Raw genomic sequence first — 22,390 nt, 5'->3', positions numbered from 1 at the left:
ATTTGTTAAAGTGTGCATGTCCTGTTTATACAACATAAGGGTGGGTGGGAGGGCCCAAGGACAATTCCATCTTGCACTTCTTTTTTTTCTTTGCATTATGTACAATTTGGGGCCTAGTTTTTCTAACTGCCATCCTGTCTGCCACTGCAGTGTCACTCCTAGATGGGTCACGTGTTTGTGCCGCCCACTCGTGTCGCTTAGCATAGTCATCCAGCTACCTCGGTGCAACCTTTTGGACATGAAAACACTATTGTGAGGTGTGAGGTGTTCAGAATAGACTGGAAATGAGTGGAAATTAAGGTTATTGAGGTTAATAATAGCATAGGAGCAGAGAAACCAACAAATTCTGTGATTTTAGCTGTTTTTATGCTTTTTAAAAAAAAAATACAGATCCAAAACACAAAACCCAGAACCCAAAACACGGAAGGGTGGTTTTGGCAAAACCAATCCAGATCCAAAACACAAAGAAAGATCCAGATCCAAAACCAAAACACAAAACACGAAAAGTGGCCGGTGCACACCCCTAATTCTAAGACGTATTTATATTATAGGTGTGGAAAGCCCAATTGCAGAAAAAAATATGATTAATGATGATTGGCAACAAAAACAGTTAGAAAGAAAGAAAAGATGACAGCAAAAAAAATATCCCACCCTACTACTAATACAAAAAAGCTCTAAGCACAAATGGTCATAGCGTGGTCTACTTACAGCTAATACACAGGTATGAACATGGTTGTGAGATCCCTCAAAAAGCTGCAACCAGCACCAGTCTATGCCAGGCTTAGATGGTCCCACTATAATAGTCCCATGTTATTAAACTATATTTTCAAATAATATTTACTTACCTTAGACTCTCGTATCAGCAAAAAAGCATTAAAGTAATGAAAAAATGCGTGTATATAGCTATACCGAAATATAACTAACATACAACTCGCTCTCATCCAATAACTGATTGTCCTGTGCCAAGCAGGGCCTTTTTTCTCACACCTAAGTGACATTACAAAGGCTATCTATGACATCATCAACCTCAACCTGCCTGCTATCCACCACTGCATTTAATGATTCATGTGCTTTACTATACAGTTTGTTTGTTTACCAGGGATAGTTGGGCTACAAGAAAATGGCCATTGTTCACCAGCATGCAGATGAAGCCAACAATTAAATCCTAATTCCCATAAGAAAATTGTGTAAGGGCCCCTATGTACAACCCAATAGTGAAAAATGTATATAACACACATAACTTTGACAAGGTTGATGCATCTCCCCTCAGCCCTGGGCCCCATAGCAGCTGCACCCCTTGCATCCATGGTAGCAGCTGCACCCCTTGCATCCATGGTAGCTCATGTCTACTTCATCAATGCTACCTAAAACCTGATTGGTTGCTATGGGCAACTGCTCTACTGGTCCATTTCACTACTTTATACAATACATCATCAAAGTTTGCACCTAAATCTAATATTACTGAAACAGTTCTAGCATTAGTAATACAGTACATCTGTCTGTGAGATTTCTGTCTGTGTAGGGGAGAGGTCACAACTCCTTATGTTTATTGCCACAATTAGCAGCAGTGGGTTAGGGGTCACGGGCATAATGACGTGACTTTCAGCAAATCGCGTCATCAATCCTCAAGATCGCCCCACTTCGCTGGTAGAGCTGTACAGCCCTGGACTTCAGTGGGAAAGTCCAGGGTTGGACTACTCCACTCAGAGTCTGGGAGAGATACCCAAGATTCAGGAGTCTTCTGGACATACCAGAAAGTATTAATCAAAGTAAAGGTGCATATCCACTACACGAAAGTGGAACGACTGTTCGATTACAACATCATAATCGTTCATCATCCTGTGTAGTGGAAAATGTGCACACACTGAACGATATGTCATTCAGTGCAGGCACCCTCCCTCACCTCCAAACATGCACAACCTGTCGATATCGGCAGGTTGGCCTGCATGTTCAGGCGATGACAGATGCCGGCAACGGCTAGCGCGAGCTGGCATCACTGGTCGTTGCCGGCATATTCACTGCACGGTTAATGATCGATTGAACAATGTCGTAATCGTTCAATCATTCATATTTATTGTGTAGTGGATATGCACCTTAACAATCAAAATCAGGAACAAAGTAAGAAAACTCCTACTAAGAGCAGCATGTCCAAGTTTTAGTCATTTTCCTTCTGTATAAATCCAATGATGTTACAAAAGTAATTATCAAACATCTGTGTAGCTCTCTATGCTGAACTGCAAAGTCATTACATGGCTTCCAGTGCTATCATCAGGAAATCAACAGCGCAGAAAGTACTTTAGGCTGAAGTCTACAAATGACTAATTAATTATATAATCTATGAACCAAAAAAGAAAGATTGAACTATGACCTTTATTGACTAGCCTACAATTATTTATCTAAATGTCAATAGTAGGTCTTAAAACTCTAACATGAAAACATAATTAGATTTTTTATAATACAAAGAAATAATTAATAAATCCATTTTTTGGTTATTGACTATTTCCCTCCATATACCGTATATTGATTCTTTGCTAGTTATCTGTTTTACTGCTACAGTGTGTGAAAGTCTATCAGCTCTCATTAGATCATAAGGATGAAGCAGCATTATACTGTGGACCATGTGTAGGCAACCTGCGGAACTCCAGATGCTGTGGGACTACACATCCCAGCATGTCATGCAATGGGTTTGCTGTTAGGGCATGCTAAAACTATGGCATGGCATGCTGGGATGTCTAGGTCCACAGCAACTGGAGGGTCACAGGTTGCCTACCCCTGCTATAGACATGGGAGAAGGCACCAGCTCAGATTTTCAAAATGTGGAACAGGAACAACTAAAAATGGCCCCACTCCTTAATTCATTTCAACTTTTCCTCTTCAAATACTGTGTACAATGTGGAATCAATGGGTTTCCCCATGTGCTAACACCCAGCCCCCCCCCCCCCCATCCGCGCGGCTCCTTTATCGCTGAATTTTAAAAGTGCACCTCTGTGGTAAACCCACTAATTGAATCGGCCTGTGCTAACAGGATTCCCCTCATAGTGGTACAGCAGCCACTTTGGACCATACCAACAATATATCACATGTAAACATCCCAGCCTGTGTGCATGGTGTATTGCTGGCATGGTGTATGGGGATAGGTGTCTCGTCTCTGCAGCCAATCTTTGGCCCAGCAAGTACGCTTCTTGCTTCTCTTTTATTTGTAATTGCTTACAGTGCTGTCACCATAGCATCCATACAACAAGCACAAGCTTTTTTTTTTTTCAGTTCAAATTCATGATTGGGAAGTTAGCAGAATGTATTCTACACTCAGCTCTACTGTAGAAAATGATGATGTGATGCTTCCAGTTCTAAAGTACACTTCCTGGGTGGGATGTACTAAATGGAAAATGCGATAAAAACCCTGTTCTCTGGGTTTTACAGCATTTTCCATATGCACTATTGGGTGGCCGCCGAGGCTCTGACACGGAGGGTAATGCCAGCTTGAGGGATCCCAGCAATGTCCTGCAGCCACTGCGTCACTTTGCACATGCATGCGCAGATGGACTCCCGGGTCATAAACCCGTTGATCGCAAAGGACAGTTCTTATTGGTAGAGCTGTCCTTTGCTGTACTGATTGCATATGTTAGTACATACTGTATGCGAGCAGTAAGGAAGCGATGACTGGCAGGATGTACTACCCACAGGTTAGTACATCCCGCTCCATGTATGTTTGTTTATTTGCTGTTAATCACAACCTTTTCAAGCCCGTTATGCTAATTGTGTTTACATCTGGCATCAGCATAGCCTGACATCTGTAGATTGTGTATGAGGGTACCATACCTCCCAACTGTCCCACATTCAGTGGGACAGTCCCGTTTTTTTGGGACTGTCCCGCTGTCCCACCCATGGGGCGCAGTGTCCCGCGATGGTGGGGAAGTTGGGGCAAGCATACACAGCTGCTCTGCATAGCACAGCAGCGTGTATGCAGAGCGAGAATAGATGCTGTGCGCATGCGCACAGCATCTATTCACAGTATAGGAGGGGAAGCCCGGGGGCTGCCCAGCATCTCGGAGATGCTGGGCACACCCCTTAGCGATGCAAACGGGGCATGCCGCTAGGCCACGCCCCTTTGCATATAGGCCACACACCCTTTTCAGGAGCACGCGGATATCCCGAAAGTCATTCAGCAAATGTTGGGAGGTATGTGGTACAATTTTTTCTTCCAATATTATAGACAGATGAGTTTCGGGGATCGCAAGTTGTAGATTGTATAGGTGTGTATGCAAGGCACAATAAATAGAAAATAGCAATTACCAATAATAAAAAATAATTATTAAGCATTCTGCCTGGCATTGATCTGTTAGTAATGGAAGAAAAATAGGGTACACGTGCGCTCCTGGGTGTGTGTGTGTTTGGGTATGTCCGGGAGGACAGTTGGGTGGGGAGGGGGTGGAAGGGGGAGGGGAGGGGCGTGGAGAAGTGTGCATGTATTGTGTAAGTGGGTAGTATGGGTGAGTAAATGATGAGGCAAACACTGTAAGTCGAATCCAACCTATTTTATTGAGTGAGGCACAATGCTTCCCTAGGTGGTTTCGTAATGTGGGTTTGGTGATGGGTGGATGGCTCCGTGCAATCCTTGGTCAGGGAGTGGGTGGATCCTTTTAGGGGGCTCTTTTTCGTGCGGTCCTTACTACTGCATGTCCCCTTGCTGGACCTATGGTCTACAGTCTTACGGGACCTGGATGCATGCGTTGTTAAGGAAGTCCAGTACAGTAGCAGTAGGTGGTGTCCCGTACTAGTTGGAATAGAGAAACCTACCGGTAAATGGAGGGATGTTACTGGTTCAGTGCAGTGCTGGTTCTGCTCCCAGGTGTAGGTCAGGTGGTTCGTGACACCTCTGCGAGCCCGCACGGTGTCTTGTGGATAGGTGCCCATCACTTTTCTGCTCTGTATGTCGGGTGATGTGGAGGTCCGCGCTGTGGTTGTGCCCCACGGTTCCGTGGGTTCAGTTGGTGTTGCTGAGTTCACTGCCCCGAGGGCAGACCTGGGGTTGGTTGCAGTGTTGGGTCCTCTGCGGCTCAGTTTTCTGATGGATCTGTGCAAAAAATTGTGCGGTTCTGCAGCGGTGGTGTGTGGGGGATATGAGTTCACCAACGTGTTTCGGCCTATAGCCTTCATCAAGGAGTTACTGATGGGTGAAATAGGTTGGTTTCAACTTACAGTGTTTGCCTCATCATTTACTGACCCATACTACCCACTTACACAATACACACACACTTACCCACGCCCCTCCCCTCCCCATTCCGCCCCCTCCCTATCCCAACTGTCCTCCCGGACATACCCCAACACACACACCCAGGAGCGCACGTGTACCCTATTTTTCTTCCATTTATAACCTACAGGATCTGGTACTCCTGTTCCACGTTGCTGCGCCTCCACATTCTCCATCCCACCTCCCCTCGAGTCCCCTCCCCCCACCCACATTAGACCACCCACTAGGATCTGGAGCGCGGACCACCCAGTTTATTTGATCTGTTAGTAGTTACCAGCTTGATTGCCCCTGATATGCCAGTTTTTACTTTTCTGATGTGCGTGTGAGTTATCCTACGTAACCCATTGTACTTTTAACATACTATACTATAGGCCTGATACAGAGTCATACAGTATTGTACAGCTGCAGGTAAAACTGCTGTGCAGTGCCCTGCAACTAATATGCTAATACAGCAGGCGTCTGGCTTTAAAGAGACGCCTCCTGACAGCATCACAGATCTGAGTGCTGCGCATAAAGATGCAGTATCAGACCTTTTGCAAGGCCATCGGCTATTTGAGTAACCCTGGGAAACTGTGAGAGATCTTGCAGTAGAAGGCCGGTGCATGTGCAATACAGATCCGGCGCATGAGCCAATCCTCTAACATCGGAGTACTACACAAAATCGATGTGTTGATGTTGCCTATAGCAACCAACCAGATTCTACCTATCATTTCTCTATTGCTTTCTAGAAAATAATACACATTATCTGATTAGTTGCTATGGACAACATCACCAATTGTCTATTTTAGAAGCTTTAGTAAATATAACCCTTAGGGGCTAATTCTGAGTCAGATGCAGGTGTGGCCATGTCTATGTCTTTTGCTGCAGTTGTGTTTGTGTATCATGGGCGATTTTCACAAGAGAAAGTCTATATCCGTCTAAGTGTGTCCTTAGATGCAGCATCGGTGCACTATTGGCAGGTACAGTTTGTATGGCCTCCTGTGTGAGCGATTCGGCATCTCTGGATGCAGCCACTTTCAGCGACACGCCCACGTTGTCTTAGCCAACCTCCCCCCACCTGTTACTTCCCAGGAACTCTCACTAAAATTTACTGACCATACTTCCAATACTGTACTGCGTCTCTGAGCGCTAACAATCGGGAGGCATGCACTGTGTGACCTGGATGCATGTAGACAAGGTGTCACAAACATGTCAAGTGACAACTAAAATATTTAACTTGCAGTGGGTGCAATATACAACCCATGGAAGTTATTTCCCAAAATGTCTGCAACAACCCTGCAATATGCTTATTGTGCTATCTATTGTGACACAGTTAGGTTAGGGGGTCCCTCTCCTGGGTAGAGGACTCCTTCCTTACACACACACACAGCAGCAGGGAAGCAGCACACCAGTCTGGATGCAAGTACAAGCTGGTCGGCGCCAGTCTTTATTGTACAATGACAGAAATATAAAGAAAACATAAATATAAATCCTAGCCCTGTCGGGGCACTAACTTCACAGGTAGTTCCCTCACTACCAGAACCTGGCAGGGCCTAATGCCCTCGCCAGCAACAAAGCACAGCACAGTACTCACAAATAGGTTTTTCAAGTGTCTCTGAGCAAACTCCCTGCCTGCTCTCCCAGGTGAGACACTCAGCCCTAAACACACTAGGCTTATATTGGCCACTCTCAGGTGGAAAACTAACAAGCCTGTTACCAGGCTGCGAGAACCCAAACCTGGAGTGGCCGTGGGTGGAGCCCTCCCTCTCCTCTCACCCACAACCCCCAGGTCCCAAACCGGCTTTTCAAAAAGCCGAAACTCAAGCCTGCTACACTGCAGACTTTCTCCTGGGGGTTTAAAACACAAAAGACAGGAATCTGGGACAAATGTACCTGCCACAGACCACTTTACCAGTGATCCTATCACATATACCCCCCCTTTGTTTCGACCTGTGGGGCGGAATAACTGAAGCCCCCAAACAATGAACGCGTGACAACGCGTCAGCATTGGCCATCTTGTAATTCTCGCATTACTGTCCTTATTTTCAGACATCCACTTCAGAGGGGCATGGTCAGTGATCAATTTGAACTTTCTTCCGACCAAGTAGTACCTGAGAGCCTCTAACGCCCACTTTATGGCCAACGCCTCCTTCTCCACTGTGGCATAGTTTCTCTCATGTACATTCAACTTTCTGCTAAGATAGAAAATAGGGTGTTCCTCACCCTCCTTGTTCTGGGACAGGACCGCTCCTATACCTACTTCTGATGCATCGGTTTGTACTATGAATTCCCTTTCAAAATTAGGAGTCATCAGGACTGGTTGGGAACACAGCACTACTTTCAACTCCTGAAAAGCTTTCTCTGCCTCAGGACTCCATTCTACCATGACTTTTTGTTTGCCTTTGGTCAGGTCAGTCAGTGGGACTGCCATGATGGCAAAGTTGGGTATAAACCTCCTGTAGTACCCCGTAATTCCCAAGAAGGCTCTCACCTGCTTCTTATTCAGAGGCCGTGGCCAGTTTTGTATGGCATCAACTTTATTGAGCTGAGGCTTTATCAGGCCTCTGCCAATGGTGCATCCCAGATATTTTACTTCCTCCATGCCTAGACAACACTTTTTTGGGTTGGCTGTCAAACCTGCCTTATAGATGGAGTCCAACACTGCTTGTACCCTGGGTAAGTGAGACTGCCAATCAGGACTATGAACGACCACGTCATCCAGATAAGCAGCCGCATACCATCTATGGGGCCTTAGAATCCTGTCCATCATTCTTTGGAAGGTAGCAGGTGCCCCATGTAGCCCGAAGGGCAACATCTTGTACTGAAACAAGCCCTCTGGCGCTGAAAAAGCTGTCTTTTGTTTGGCGCTCTCGGTTAACGGTACTTGCCAATACCCTTTGGTTAGGTCAAGAGTGGTTACATACCTTGCCGTCCCTAGTCTCTCAATCAGTTCATCCACTCTTGGCATTGGGTAGGCATCGAATTTTGAAACACTGTTCAACTTTCGGGAAGTCATTGCAGAAACGCACACTCCCGTCGGGCTTTGGAATCAACACAATGGGACTTGACCATTCACTATGTGATTCTTCAATAACCCCTAACTCTAGCATATTTTTAATTTCTTTTGACACCGATTCTCTTTGTGCTTCTGGTAACCTATAGGGCTTTAGATTAACTTTAACCCCTGGGTCAGTGATGATGTCATGTTTAATGACCGAGGTTTTCCCAGGTACGTCAGAGAACAGCACCCTATTTCTAATCAGAAACTCCTTGACCTCTTGTTGTTGAATTGCCGACAGGGTTTTTGCCACTGTCACTTCGGGAACTAAGGGCCCTGGACTTACTGGAGGGTCTCGGATGGCCGACAGTACCGTTCTATCTTTCCAGGGCTTTAACAGATTTATATGGTATATCTGTTCCGGCTTTCTTTTCCCCGGCTGGTAAACTTTGTAATTGACCTGCCCCACTCTTTCTAAGATTTCAAAGGGCCCTTGCCATTTAGCCAAAAGTTTATTTTCCACAGTGGGAACCAATACTAACACTCTGTCCCCAGGAGCAAAGCTGCGTAACTGAGCATTGCGGTTGTATACCCTCTGCTGTGCCTGTTGAGCCTGTTCCAGGTGCTCTCTCACTATTGGCACTACCGCAGCAATTCTCTCCTGCATTTGAGAAACATACTCAATCACCATTTTGTAAGGACTAGACTGCCCCTCCCATGTCTCTTTGGCAATGTCTAGTAACCCCCTTGGGTGTCTCCCATACAACAAGTCGAAGGGTGAAAACCCGGTGGAGGACTGGGGAACTTCTCTTATGGCCAACAATAAATATGGCAATAAGTAGTCCCAATCCCTACCATCCTTGTCGACCACTTTCCTAAGCATGTGTTTTAACGTCTTGTTAAACCTCTCGACCAGCCCATCGGTTTGGGGGTGATAACCGAAGTTCTTAACTGTTCGATTTTGAACAGGCGGCATAACTCTTTCATGACTTTGGACATAAACGGTGTACCCTGGTCAGTTAGTATCTCCTTAGGTATACCCAGCCTGCTAAAGACATGAACTAGCTCTCTGGCAATGGTCTTGGTTGACGTATTGCGCAACGGGATCGCTTCCGGGTACCTGGTAGCATAATACATTATGACCAGAATATATTGGTGTCCCCTGGCAGACTTCATTAAGGGTCCAACCAAATCCATCGCTATTCTTTCAAACGTCACCTCTATGATAGGCAATGGAACTAGTGGACCCTTAAAATGTGGCCTGGGAGCATGATACTGACACTCAGGGCAGGATGCGCAAAAGTCAGATACCTCTTTATGGAGCCCAGGCCAGAAAAACCTCTGCATTATTCGCTCAGTGGTTTTCTCTACCCCTAGATGTCCTGCCGTTATATGACCATGGGCCAGATCCAACACTGTTCTTCTGTAGGCTTTGGGAACTATTAGTTGTTCCACAACATCTTCTCCCTTCTTAGTCACCTGATATAACAAATCCTGAGACATTGCCATGTGAGGATAGGACAAAGGACTATCAGGGTCTACGGGTTTACCATCAACTACTTTTACATTCTCCCTGGCTTTTACCAAAGTAGGGTCATTCAACTGCTCCATGGCAAAGACCTCTCTTCTGACCTCTAAATCAGGCAGACGATCACCTGGCCCAACAACACTTCCCACCTCAATGGGAGGCACATTAGTTGGCGGACCACCGTCATGCTCCGCATTCTCTAGTTCGCCAATCATAGTAGAAAAAGGGAATAAGTCTGACTCAGAAGAAACTCCCTCCGCCACTACATCGACAACCTTCTCAAATGGATCGGGGTTGTTCACTTCTGGAACAAAACGACTTTCCCACAACTTCCAGAAGTGAGCAAAGTCTCTCCCCAATATTGCATCGCACATCAGACCAGGCACCAAACCCACAGAAACTATAGCAGAACCACATGGTGTCTCGATGTTCACCTCGGCAGTAACATAATATCGAGTATCCCCATTTATGCAGGTCACACCAACAGTTTTCCCCTTACGCCTCAAGGGGTTCACCAGCTCAGCTTTTATAAGTGTCACCAAGCTACCAGAGTCTAACAGTGCCTCTACTCGGTTGCCATCTACAGTGAGTACACACATGTGCTTATCAGTCTCAGCCTGCCGGTCAGCCGTACAGGCTGTCTGTGCAAAGAAAGACCCCCTGCGGTAGACATGAGCAGTATCACATTGCATAGGTTCAGTTGTAAGTGAACAATTAGCAGAAATATGGCCGAAGTCACCACACCGGAAACACTGAATCATATTAATGTCTAGTCGTTTATGGGGCAAGAACCTTCCTGGCCTGGCAGGCCTGTCTCCAGGTTCTACACCCTCAGTCTTAGGTACATTCCACCGCCCAGCACCCTTCTCCCCTGGAACAGTCTTACCAGTGTCTGTGGGAGTTCGCCGATGCACCATCGGGGCTTGGTGGGGCATACTCTTCAACTCCTCAGCCACCACGTACCTCTCCACCAGCTCGACCAACTGGTCCGCGGACTTAGGGTCTGCATGGCTCACCCACTTGCGCAGAGTCGCAGGTAACAATCGCACCGGTCCATCACGACCCTTTCCACGATCTGTGGTCCCGTCAGCGTCTCGGGCTGTAGCCATTTTGAGGACAGATGGACGAGGTCATGCATCTGTGAACGTGGAGGCTTGTCCATATGGAACTCCCAGCGGTGGACCTGTTGGGCACGAACAAAGGTGGTGACTCCCAAGCGAGTTAGGATCTCCTGTTTTAGTTTTTTATAGTCCTTGCCATCAGCCAGGCATAAGTCGAAATAGGCCTTTTGTGGCTCCCCAGACAAAAAAGGTGCCACCAGACTTGCCCACTGCTCCTTGGGCCAACTCTCCCTTTCGACCGTTCTTTCAAATGTGGCGAGATAGGCCTCCACATCATCGCCCGAAGTCATCTTTTGGAGGAAGTGACTGGCTCGTACGGAGTGAGTGGTGGTGGGAGGACCAGTAATAACATCTCTGGGCCGGGCGACCAGGTGCTGTACCACCTCTTTTATGGCCTGGCTGTTTTCCGCTAAGGCCTGGCGGGTTTCCTCGATGGCAACCTGCTGTTGCCCCTGGGCTGTCTCCAAGGCCAACAGTTGCACCCTGGTGGATTCCTGCAGAGCCCTGGTAGCTTCCTGCTGAGCTGCTGTAGCTTGGAGCAAGGCCTTAATTATGTCCTCCATTTTGTCCTGGGGTGTAGGTTGGAAGCTGAACCTTGCCTCTCTGAGCATTGGCTGACGCCTCCTCTATGGGACTCCAAGGACACAGCGTTATTTCCACACTCACAAATTGGGTGTCTGTCCCTTTAATTTTTAAACGGAAAGTTTTCCTCTCGCTGCAACTTCAGTGTGTGTGGGTGCCCGCATTCTCCACCATATTGTGACACAGTTAGGTTAGGGGGTCCCTCTCCTGGGTAGAGGACTCCTTCCTTTCACATACAGCAGCTGTGAAACAATACGCCAGACTGGATGCAAGTACAAGCTGGTCGGCGCCAGTCTTTATTGTGCAATGTCAGAAATAACACAGAGAAAACATAAATCCTAGCCCTGTCGGGGCACTAACTTCACAGGTAGTTCCCTCACTACCAGAACCTGGCAGGGCCTAATGCCCTCACCAGCAACAAAAGCACAGCACAACACTTACAGTTAGGTTTTCAAGTGTCTCTGAGCAAACTCCCTGCCTGCTCTCCCAGGTGAGACACTCAGCCCTAAACACACTAGACTTATATTGGCCACTCTCAGGTGGAAATCTAACAAGCCTGTTACCAGGCTGCGAGAACCCAAACCTGGAGTGGCCGTGGGTGGAGCCCTCCCTCTCCTCTCACCCACAACCCCCAGGTCCCAAACCGGCTTTTCAAAAAGCCGAAACTCAAGCCTGCTACACTGCAGACTTTCTCCTGGGGGTTTAAAACACAAAAGACAGGAATCTGGGACAAATGTACCTGCCACAGACCACTTTACCAGTGATCCTATCACACTAGGTTTCGGTTGATTTTAATTATCTCTGTGTGGTTTTCTATTTTTTGCAATACCAAATCCTTGTGCAATGTACCATGCTGTTGTCTTTAAAGCGACCTTGAGTACTAAGGGAGAAAAGCGCTATATAAATAAAATTATTTTTATATGCTCCTTCCTCCCTGTCTACCCAATCTGTGCCTCACCTGTTTGTCTGCCCTTCCCCTTTAGAATGTAAGCTCTTATGCACTAGCGCACGCAGGGGGGGTTTCTGGGTACCCAGAAACCCCCCCCTGCCCAACTAATTTTTTTTTTTTTCAGAGACAGAGACAGCCTTGTCTCTGTCTCTGCACAATCAGCGGGCCTCACTCGGAGCTGCCCAGCCGCTGCCTGTTCAGCTGTCAGTGCTTCTGCGTCAGGTGGCTTTCATACCACCAGATGCGGAAGCGCAGACAGCTGCACTGACAGTAGCCAGGCAGCGCGCAGCAATCACCAGGGCAGTCATCAGAGACTAGACTGGAGGCCCGGATAGAAAGGGGGCCTCGCTCGCCCGGCATTGCCGACCCCCGCACCCGCTACCCGCAATTTTTTTTTTATTTGGAAGCAGAGAGAGACTCGGCTGCTGGCGCGCATAATGTCACGCCGCACCACTGAGAGCAGAGGACTCGGACCCGCGGCTTTTGACTGAGGAGCTACATGCATCAGGTGAGCATGGGGTTGGCTGTCTGGAGCTGGCAGGCCTGCTATTGGGTTGGGGCTGGCTGTCTGGATAGAGGCAGGCAGTGTGGGGCAGGGGCTGGCTGGGGTCACTATCTGGTGCAGGGGCTGTCTGGCAGGGACTGGCTGGAACTGGTTGTTTGAGGCTGGAGCTGATATATATGTGTGTATGTGGAACCCCCCCCCCCTAAAAATCCTGCGTTTGCCCCTGTTATGAGCAGGGCCCTCTACCCTCTTGTGCTTCTCCTTACATTACTTTCATCTACTTCTTACTCCCCACTAGGGCACCCAACACTTGGTTGCTTAAGCTCTGCTGCTTACTGTATGTGGGTGTTGTGGTCGCTAATGTAGCAATGTATATTATCCATGTCCTTGTCCTGCATTGTATTGTATTGTATTGTAAGAGTTTATCACTTGTTTGTTTATATATTTTGTAAGGTGCTGCGGAACACTTGTGGCGCCATATAAATATATGATAATGATAATAATATATATATATATATATTATTAACAATAGGCTTTAATTCGCAGCCAACTGCAGTGCCTGAGGTATGTGACCACAACTTTAAAAAAAAAAAAAATCATATAGATTCTGCACTCACCTAATTACACTTTAAATTGTATTTAATTTATATTATTTATATCTATAGGGAATGTTGGTTCCAAAATATTGCAATAATTTGTCAATCTGACCAACTGCTTTAAAGTCTCCTCTTCTGGCCAGTCCCTACACGCAATGGCTTCACAAGGGGGGTGCGGGCCATACCCGGGTGTCACCCGTCGAAGGGTAACACAAAAGTGCTAACTCCTCCTCAGTTACAGGAGCACACTACTATTCTCTCTGTGCCCCGCACCGAGTGACTCCACTACCTGTACGGACTCACAAAACATGAGAATTATTCTACATCATTTGTCACTATGTATCACACAGATTTATACACACACTATGCTTTTTTCATGGAATTAAGCCTGCTAGCTCATTGGCTAAAGAGACAGAACCACACCCAAACATAGCAGTTAATAGTAGCTGACAAAAGCCTCTATGTGTTTTTTTATGTAAATGGTATGGATCACGGTTACATGGTACATGGTTAACTTAGGCCCCACAGATGGTTGAGTGCCGTGGATTAAAGCCTATTGTTTATATAAAATTTGTGGTGTATCCCATTTTCCCATATGTAAGCCAATTCTTGTCAGCTAATTCCCCAGGGACAATGCTAGATATGTATGTTAGGACTGGTGTCTCGCTGCAGCCCCAATTACCTTTTTTTTCTCTTCAGGTCCTCTCGATCTTCACCGACTTTATACTTTGGTCCAGTTACCTTCTCTCTGGGATCTCTTCACTGCCTGCACCGGGAAGACAGTGTCCCACCTCTTCTTTTCCACCCTCCGCTCTGGGGCTACTTTTGAGGCAGTAAAAGCTCTTGATATTGCCTCCCCTGGGCCGGTAGCTGTTGCAGAGGACCCTCCTGTAGACCTCCGAACACCGGCTGCTTGCCCTGTCGGGACCGCCAACTCAGCTCTACAGGCATGCTCTCCGACTTCATCCACAAGCCACTCTCTGTTGGCTTCACTCCTTGTCATGAGGGACTTCCAGAAACATCCAGAAGCCTCTCGCTAACATCCACATATATGTTCCTTAACCACACTAGTCAATGTAAATTTATATATGTTTATACAGAATGAAGATTAATAAACAGCAAATGCATTTAAGCACAAGAAAGGGGGTTACAATGTACCAGCAGATTGAGGCAATAAATATATGTATGAACCGGAAATCTCTTTTATGAATTGGAAAATTCTGTAATAAGCATCTGCACATAATTTTTAAATAATCAGTCAGCGTAGCACCACTGTCAAATCCATTAATAGCACTGAGCACTGCTAAAGCTTACATTGGCCACCAGAAAAATAACATGCCACCCAATGCCAGTAGCCTCTGAGCCCTTCCCCTTTATTCTAAAATGTGATAAGTACAAAATGAAGCTCTAACACCCAGGGGCTGTTGCAGAGTTGAACAGTCAGCCATTATTCCATCCACATCGCATGCTAAAGACTAAGGGCCTGATTCAGAGCCGGACGCTATTTGCGGTCGTTCGTCCAGAAAATAGGGGTGGCTATTCAAATGAACCGTTCGCTGTTTGCGGTCTGTTCACACCTCTAGGACTGAACGAGCGAACAAAACTTGCGGTCGTTTTTTGGGAAACTACGCCCCCTGGCCGCTCGCATCCTACGTCATGTCCGCTATTTATTAGATTAATCGAGTACATCGACCAGAGTATGAGCTGCTCGCTATTCTTGTGGTTGGTTTTTGCTACCACAATTTTGCGAGCAGTTCTGGCTATAAAATAACCCAGTGACGTGGTCAATGACGCTGCTGTTTTAATTATGCACACCCATAAAACGCCCATTTTGACCTTTAAGCACGCCTGCGATCGGATCTCCACCCCCCGTTTCAAGCACCTTCCCCTGTTACCACTCACATACGCCTCTTTCTGTCACTCAAATTATCAGGCATTTGCTATTTTGCGAGCACATGAATTTCGACCGCACTGACTGGTTCGCGCATGCGTATAACGATTCGTACGCATGCGCAGTTGGGCATACATCGCTCGGAGCGAACGAGCGGCGCTTACGAGCGGCTCTGAATCAGGCCCAAAGTGCTCCATTTATCAAAGAATGTTAACTTAGTACCAGAAGTATATTTAATTTAGTATCGCAGTGATACTAATGAATATGCCACTGGTATTCAACATTACTCTCCCTGCCGGTGAGGTCCAGTGACGTCCCCCTCACCGGCGGCATCCTCTGTTCAGCTGCTGGCAGACTAATGCTGCCAGCGCCGGGATTCTGTGTCATGCACAGGGGCATCAGTCAGGTTGTGCATATGTAAGACACTTTTACCTGGCAGTGCCTGGAAGGCTTCACTGAAGCCAGAAAGGCTGCGCTGGGTCACCATTGCCGGCAATGGGGGTCGTTTCACTTTTGCCATCTATTGATGGCGTAAGTTATACAGTGAAAAACAGCGGCAATCTTCGATTTCCACTGTTTGTTAAATATTAAAAGCCAGGCATTATCCCTTTAACACTTGCTAATGGGGTTATGTCTCATTGATAAAATGGGCCTTAAAGTAGGCTATTCCCACATATGCTGAGTCATAAGCATCTCTGCAGCGGGACCACCATAACTGTCATCACTATCAGTATACAGTTGCACCAGCCCTACCCCTGGTGCAAGAGATTAATCTGAAAACAGACATGTTTACGTGTACACACAAATATGCATAGCCTGCATTTCCATCAACACGCTCTTAGTACATCCTCACTAAACTAGTGGAACAGAAATGCTACTGACTCTGCATTACCCATACATGCATACGCTTGACTCCATGTATGCAAAGTTGCAAAAGCAGGCAAGACTCAAAACTGACTATGGGGTTTAAAGTTTTTAAATAGTTTTTTTACTTTTTTAAAAATGTTATTTGAAGTGGATTACAATTTTCCTAGATGATTTACCTTTTACTCTTTACCAGGATTGGTTCCAAGAGACTATTCAAATATCATTTCTTGCTGTAATAGGGAGCGATAACAAATGATGGCTTTGGGGCAAAATGATGTGACATAATAAATTGGCCTGTTAAACTCTAGAATTTATTCTAGATTCTAAATTGGCCTTATAAACTCTATAATGCTCTCCATAACTGACCTGAGAGAGAGAGAGAGATATGTATCACTTATGGCCAGGGCCATAGCTAGGGTAGTGCGGCCGGTGCCATCGCACAGGGCACCACAGGTCAGGGGGCGTTGTTTGGGCCTGTAAAATTTCTGTTTATTATCATTGTCACTTGTAGCTTCCTCTTATTTCATCCCCAGCATCTCCTGGCCTCCCCTATCTCTTCCCTGGCCTTTTCCCATGAAAAATTAGGGGGGCACCAATGCTCTTTCTGGCATAGGGCACCAAAAAGTCTAGTTACGGTTCTGCTTATGGCTGTGAGCCCCCCAAAAGTGTCATTACCTGCTGGTGCATACTCTATGGCAGAGATAAGAAATTATTTTACCAGGGTAATTAGTTTTAGTGCAGCATTTTATTACCAATAATATAAGGATACTCTGCAAATGTATTTGTACATTACTGTTTTATATTTTAATAATCCCTTATAGGCACTGATTAAATTGTATTAATGTATAGTCTTCGTGGATGTTTTAATAAGAGAACAGATTAAGCTGCACTATAACACAGTCAGCAGTTCTAATTACTGACATTATGTAAATTTTGCTAATCTATTATATGCACAAGTGGATATATTAATAAAACCTTTCCATTAGTTAGCATACTGTATAGCCGGTTATTGCTTCTATTACAAAGAGACACCCGTGAGCGCCCCTGGTACTCATTCATTCATTAACAATTCATGAACAATTATCGATCTTTAGGAGTAATAACTGGGACGCTCCTGACTGTTTAACTAATAGCAAATTGTAACTGCGTTATTGCTAACATTTGAGCAGATATATAGTTTTATAGTTGACTGATATTTTTGTGTACTTACTGATTGTACGTGTGTGGTATGAATTGTGCAGTTTATTTTACTTTATACCACATTTAATAAGCCATTTAATTTTCTTTCTAACTCTTGAGAAATAAATGACTATACGTGATAAGGACCTCATTCAGAGGTGGTCGTTAGTTGCAAGTGGTCGCACTGAATTAGGGCGGCCGCTTGCATCCTGAACGACCGCCTCCTTGTCGATCGCTAAGCTGTTGGTTACCACCCACAGCTTAACGACCAACCAGGTTGATGGTCGCGATGGTGATCACCATCGCGACCATTGGGGCTTACGACCAGACCCTAAGGTTGGGTATGGGCACTCGTAAGCCCCAGGGAGCTTTCTGCTCTGATGGAGCAGGAAGCTCCCCACTGTCATCACTGATGATGTCAGTGCGGCCGCACACAAAACAGTAGGCGTTTGTTAAGGCACACCTCGTTTTGGAAACCACCCCCCCTGGCCCACCTACCAAATGGGGCAAGCTGTCGATCAGCATCGACAGCCGCCCCTTTGGTAGCGAGCTCCGGAGCAATAGTTTCTCTGTCGCTCCGGGGCTTGCGCACGCGCAGTAAATAACCATCGAGTCGGTTACGAGCGCATCGGCGCTTGCGACCGGCTCTGAATAAGGTCCTAAATCACAAGCAAAGTGCATACTTGTGTACAGGCTTCATGGTTTCTATGTGGTTCAGCCCCAAAGTGCTCTATGTCTGCAAACAACACATTGCATAATATTATACTGAATAATGTATTATATTATCTACAAAAAAGGGGCTGATTCAGAGCTGGGAGCTAATAAAAAAAAATTGTAACTTTGTACCTGGAGCAAATTAGGAATCTTGTTGTATTTGTGTATTGTATATATGATTATGTAGGAGATTCACACCTCACACTTGTAGTCTCATTTTAGGGAGTGTATGAAACATTGAAAGTTATGATGTCATCATTCATCATCTCGGCATGAAAATCCTGACAAGATCATAATGTCGACTTTGACTATGTTGACATTTATTATGTAGGCAGTGATGAAATGTTGACATGTCAGAAAGTCAACATTTCTTCCTGACGGCCCAGAGGTGACTTACTTTGCTCCAGATGGCTGCAGTGGCTCCAGTGGCGTCTTCCAGGTCATCACAGTAATGTGACCGTCACTTCCGGGTGATAGCTCTGATCCTCCGATGTTCCAGTTAGTATTTCTCCACTATCCCTAACCCTAATCTCTACTTCTAAGCCTCCATTATTGCCTAACCCTAACCTTTCCCGCTCACAGCCTAACCCTCCCACCCATAGCCTAATCCTAATGTCGACATTCTGACAATGTTGACAATTCATCTGCCAACATTCCGAGAATGATGACCAGTTGCTTGTTGACATTTTAGCAATGTCAACATCAAAAATGTTGAAATTGTGGTGTCGATATTTTGACTACATCCATCTCACTTTATTTTATATTAAAGACTGTTAACATTTCTGATCTGTGTAAAGTGTGGGGCTTCCTGAAGAAGAGCATTACCGATGATCAGGTATTTTCTGAAGCTAAGTATATAAACATATTTTACTATTTATTTTCTTGCTGTGGTCTCATTTCCTTATGTAACTTGAATTTCTTTACCTCATAAAAGCATGCTAGCCTACTCTCCCAGAATGATCAGGAGGCTCCCGAAAATCAGGTTCTGCTCCTGACCACCCGCAAGAGAGGGCAAGTCTCCTGCCCGGCCACCACCCAAGCAAAATCCCACCCTCCCCACCCCACAGTTGCCCACATACTGAGTGAAAGTGGGCGTTCCAACAGGAGGCGATGACGCAATATGCCCTGAATCGTGCCATCGTAGTCCTGCCCCCTGTTTTACTATGCCAGTAATCTCGGCATTGTATAGGATGGGACCACGATGATGCAATTTGTGTCACCACACCCCCGCACCACCCACTATTACCGCCCCCTGCTGCGCTGACCTGTCCCGAAGGGGTCAGCCAAAAAGTCAGCAAGTATGCATAAAAATTACAAAAGAGGATACTGCTCTGGTGTGTATCAGTCACAACACTGCAAGTAAGTTAATAACCTCAGTTTATTAAAACCAAAAAATTAAAAGTAGCATACAAGAATAAGGATAGTAAATTATCTCATACTGTAGATAATTAGTAGCAGCTCTAAGGCTGGGTACACACGTAAAGATTTTCTGTCCAACCATCAACTAGTTGATTGTCATTTGCTTTAATACCTTACCAGATTTTCATTCCAACCAACTAGTTGGATGGTTGGACAGAAAATCTTTACGTGTGTATGCAGCTTAAGAAATCACATGCAACATATATTCATTGATTACATAATATTGCAACAATGTTTTATCAGATACACAATTTCATGGTCCAATAGTAACTCTAGTATTACATATGCAATAGGGCGGTTATATAAATACCATAAACAGTCAATTTACTTGAATCCAGCACACGAAAAAGGTAGTCCCATATAATCAATGTCTAAACAGCCCAGATAGTAACCATAGATTTTGTAAAACTAATTGAAAAATCTCCTGGATCGCAGTGGATAAAGTTAATAGTGGTTAGCTAGAGGATATATATATATATATATATATATATATATATACATAAATTTGGCTGTGAAACAATATAGGGCAGGTAACATCTAGCCCAATAGAGGTGACTTCCTTTCAAAGGGGAGTTCACCCAGCCAAATAATAGCTCTTGTCCAGGTCCCAGTCTGCGGCAGGTGATACTGCGGCGGTACCCGGAGGAACAGAGCTAACTCATGAGCTCCGCTTCCGGGTCCCGCAATGCACTACAGGAGTGACGTCATGACGTCACTCCCATAGTTCCGAGGAGCGAGCGCCGGGGACGGAAGGCAGCAGCACTGGAGCGGGGTTTTTTTTTTGTATGTGTGCGTGCTCGCGGGGGGATCACTACAGGGGGCATTATTGGGGGCTTACTACAGGGGCATTACTGGGGGCTTACTACAGGGGGCATTACGGGGGCTTACTACAGGGGGCATTACTGTGGCTTTCTACAGGGGGCATTACTGGGGGCTTACTACAGGGGGCATTATGGGGCTTACTACAGGGGGCTTACTACTGGGAGCTCTACAGGGGGCTTAATACAGGGGCCCTTACTACTGGGGCACTGCAAAGGAGAACCACTACTGGAGGTACTGCATAGGGGACCATTACTGGGGGGCACTACATAGGCAGCACTGCACAGGGGGACCTCTACAGAGGGCATTGCACAGGGGGACCACTACTAGGGGAACTGCATAGGGGGCAGCTGCTGGGGCTGGCATAGGTCCCGGGGCGGTGGTACATTTTAATTTGGGGGGGCACCAAAATTTATCTTGCCTCCGGGCACCTGGGATGAAGTTACGCCACTGGCTGGATCGTAAGCCTATGCTCCAACATGACCCATTCCATTAGGTACAAAACACTCTGCTCCTGGACTTCCCACCTAATGTATGATTGCAGTCACCTGTGCTGAAACACCTGCCTCATCTATTACCTAGTTCAACACAGGTGACTGCAATCATACATTAGGTGGGAAGTCCAGGAGCAGAGTATTTTGTACCTAATGGAATGGGTCATGTTGGAGGGTCATGTGTCACTTCCCCCCAGTGAGCAGGTCACGGTCCTTTGACCAGGTACCCAAGCCCCGAGGGAATAGAGACACAACACCCTACTAACCCACCGCTCCCGGTGACAAAGGTCAATTTTGATGCAGAGAGAGATAACGTTAGCGAAGGATTCTGGCAAATCCCTGGAGGCAAGTTCATCCTTCATCCTCTCAGAGAGTCCATGAAGGAAGGACGCTTTAAGGGCCTCCTCATTCCATTTTAATTCCGATGCCAGGGTCTGAAACTGAACAACATACTGTCCAACGGATCGCGTACCCTGATGCACACGGAGAAGATCAGAAGATGCTGACGCAGAGTGGCCTGGCTCATCAAAAATTCTCTTAAATGCTAAAACAAATTCTTCATAAGTAGATACGATGGGGTCGGCCCGTTCCCATAGGGGGGAGACCCAGTCTAAAGCTGCTCCTGTTAACAATAATATCACATGCCACTTTCGCCTGAGACGTGAGAAAATTCTGGGGAAGGCATTCAAATTGGATCTCACATTGCTTGATGAATCCTCGGCACCGCCTGGGATCACCGTCAAACCTCTCCGGAGTTGCTAACTGGAGTTGGGGTTTGGGAATAGGTGCCACCAGAGGAGCAGCTGATGGAGAAGGTGCAGGAGCTGCAGCCGGAGGAGCCGGAAGAATAGAACCCAACGTGGTTTGTATAGAGACCAGTTGCCTTGAGAGCTCCTGTAAATACTGAGCCACTTGTCCATCCGAGAGGTCATCTCCTGTAGTGACCCAGGACCTCATTCAGAGTCGGTCGTTGCGGCCACACGGTCGTACGCATACAATGTTTTTCTTTATGCGCCTGCCCACGGCTAGCAGTCCGCATGTGCGTACGAGCTCTACTGATCACAAATACTGTCGGTCGTAGGGCTTTCCGACACGGAAGTGGGTTGCTAAATTTGATTGACAGGAAAGGCCGTTTGTGGGAGTATACGGGGGTGGTGGTCTGGAAACGGAGGCGTTCTTCAGCGTTTCCAGGCGTTTTAGGGGAGTGCATAAATTACCTGCTTCGTACGACCAAGAATTGCGGATGCATGAAAACGTCACTCTACGAACCGGCTGATCGTCCAGGCTAAGGTAGGCAAGAAGCGTCCATAAGCCACAACAGTACAATCGTTAATCTGATGTTCCCTGCGATGTTTCGATATTGAACCACATAAACCAAGCAGCTAAGATTGCTGCATTGTAACTATTAACACTGCTAATTACCTTGTAACTCATTTCACTTGCGTGTGCATTAGTGAATTCGTAACCAAAATGTTTCTTTGTGCTTTTTAAACAGTTT

The sequence above is a fragment of the Taudactylus pleione genome, unplaced genomic scaffold (assembly GCF_031769625.1).
Source record: "Taudactylus pleione unplaced genomic scaffold, aTauple2 ptg000519l, whole genome shotgun sequence".
Taxonomy (NCBI): Eukaryota; Metazoa; Chordata; class Amphibia; order Anura; family Myobatrachidae; genus Taudactylus; species Taudactylus pleione.
This window is presented reverse-complemented; position numbering follows the sequence as displayed.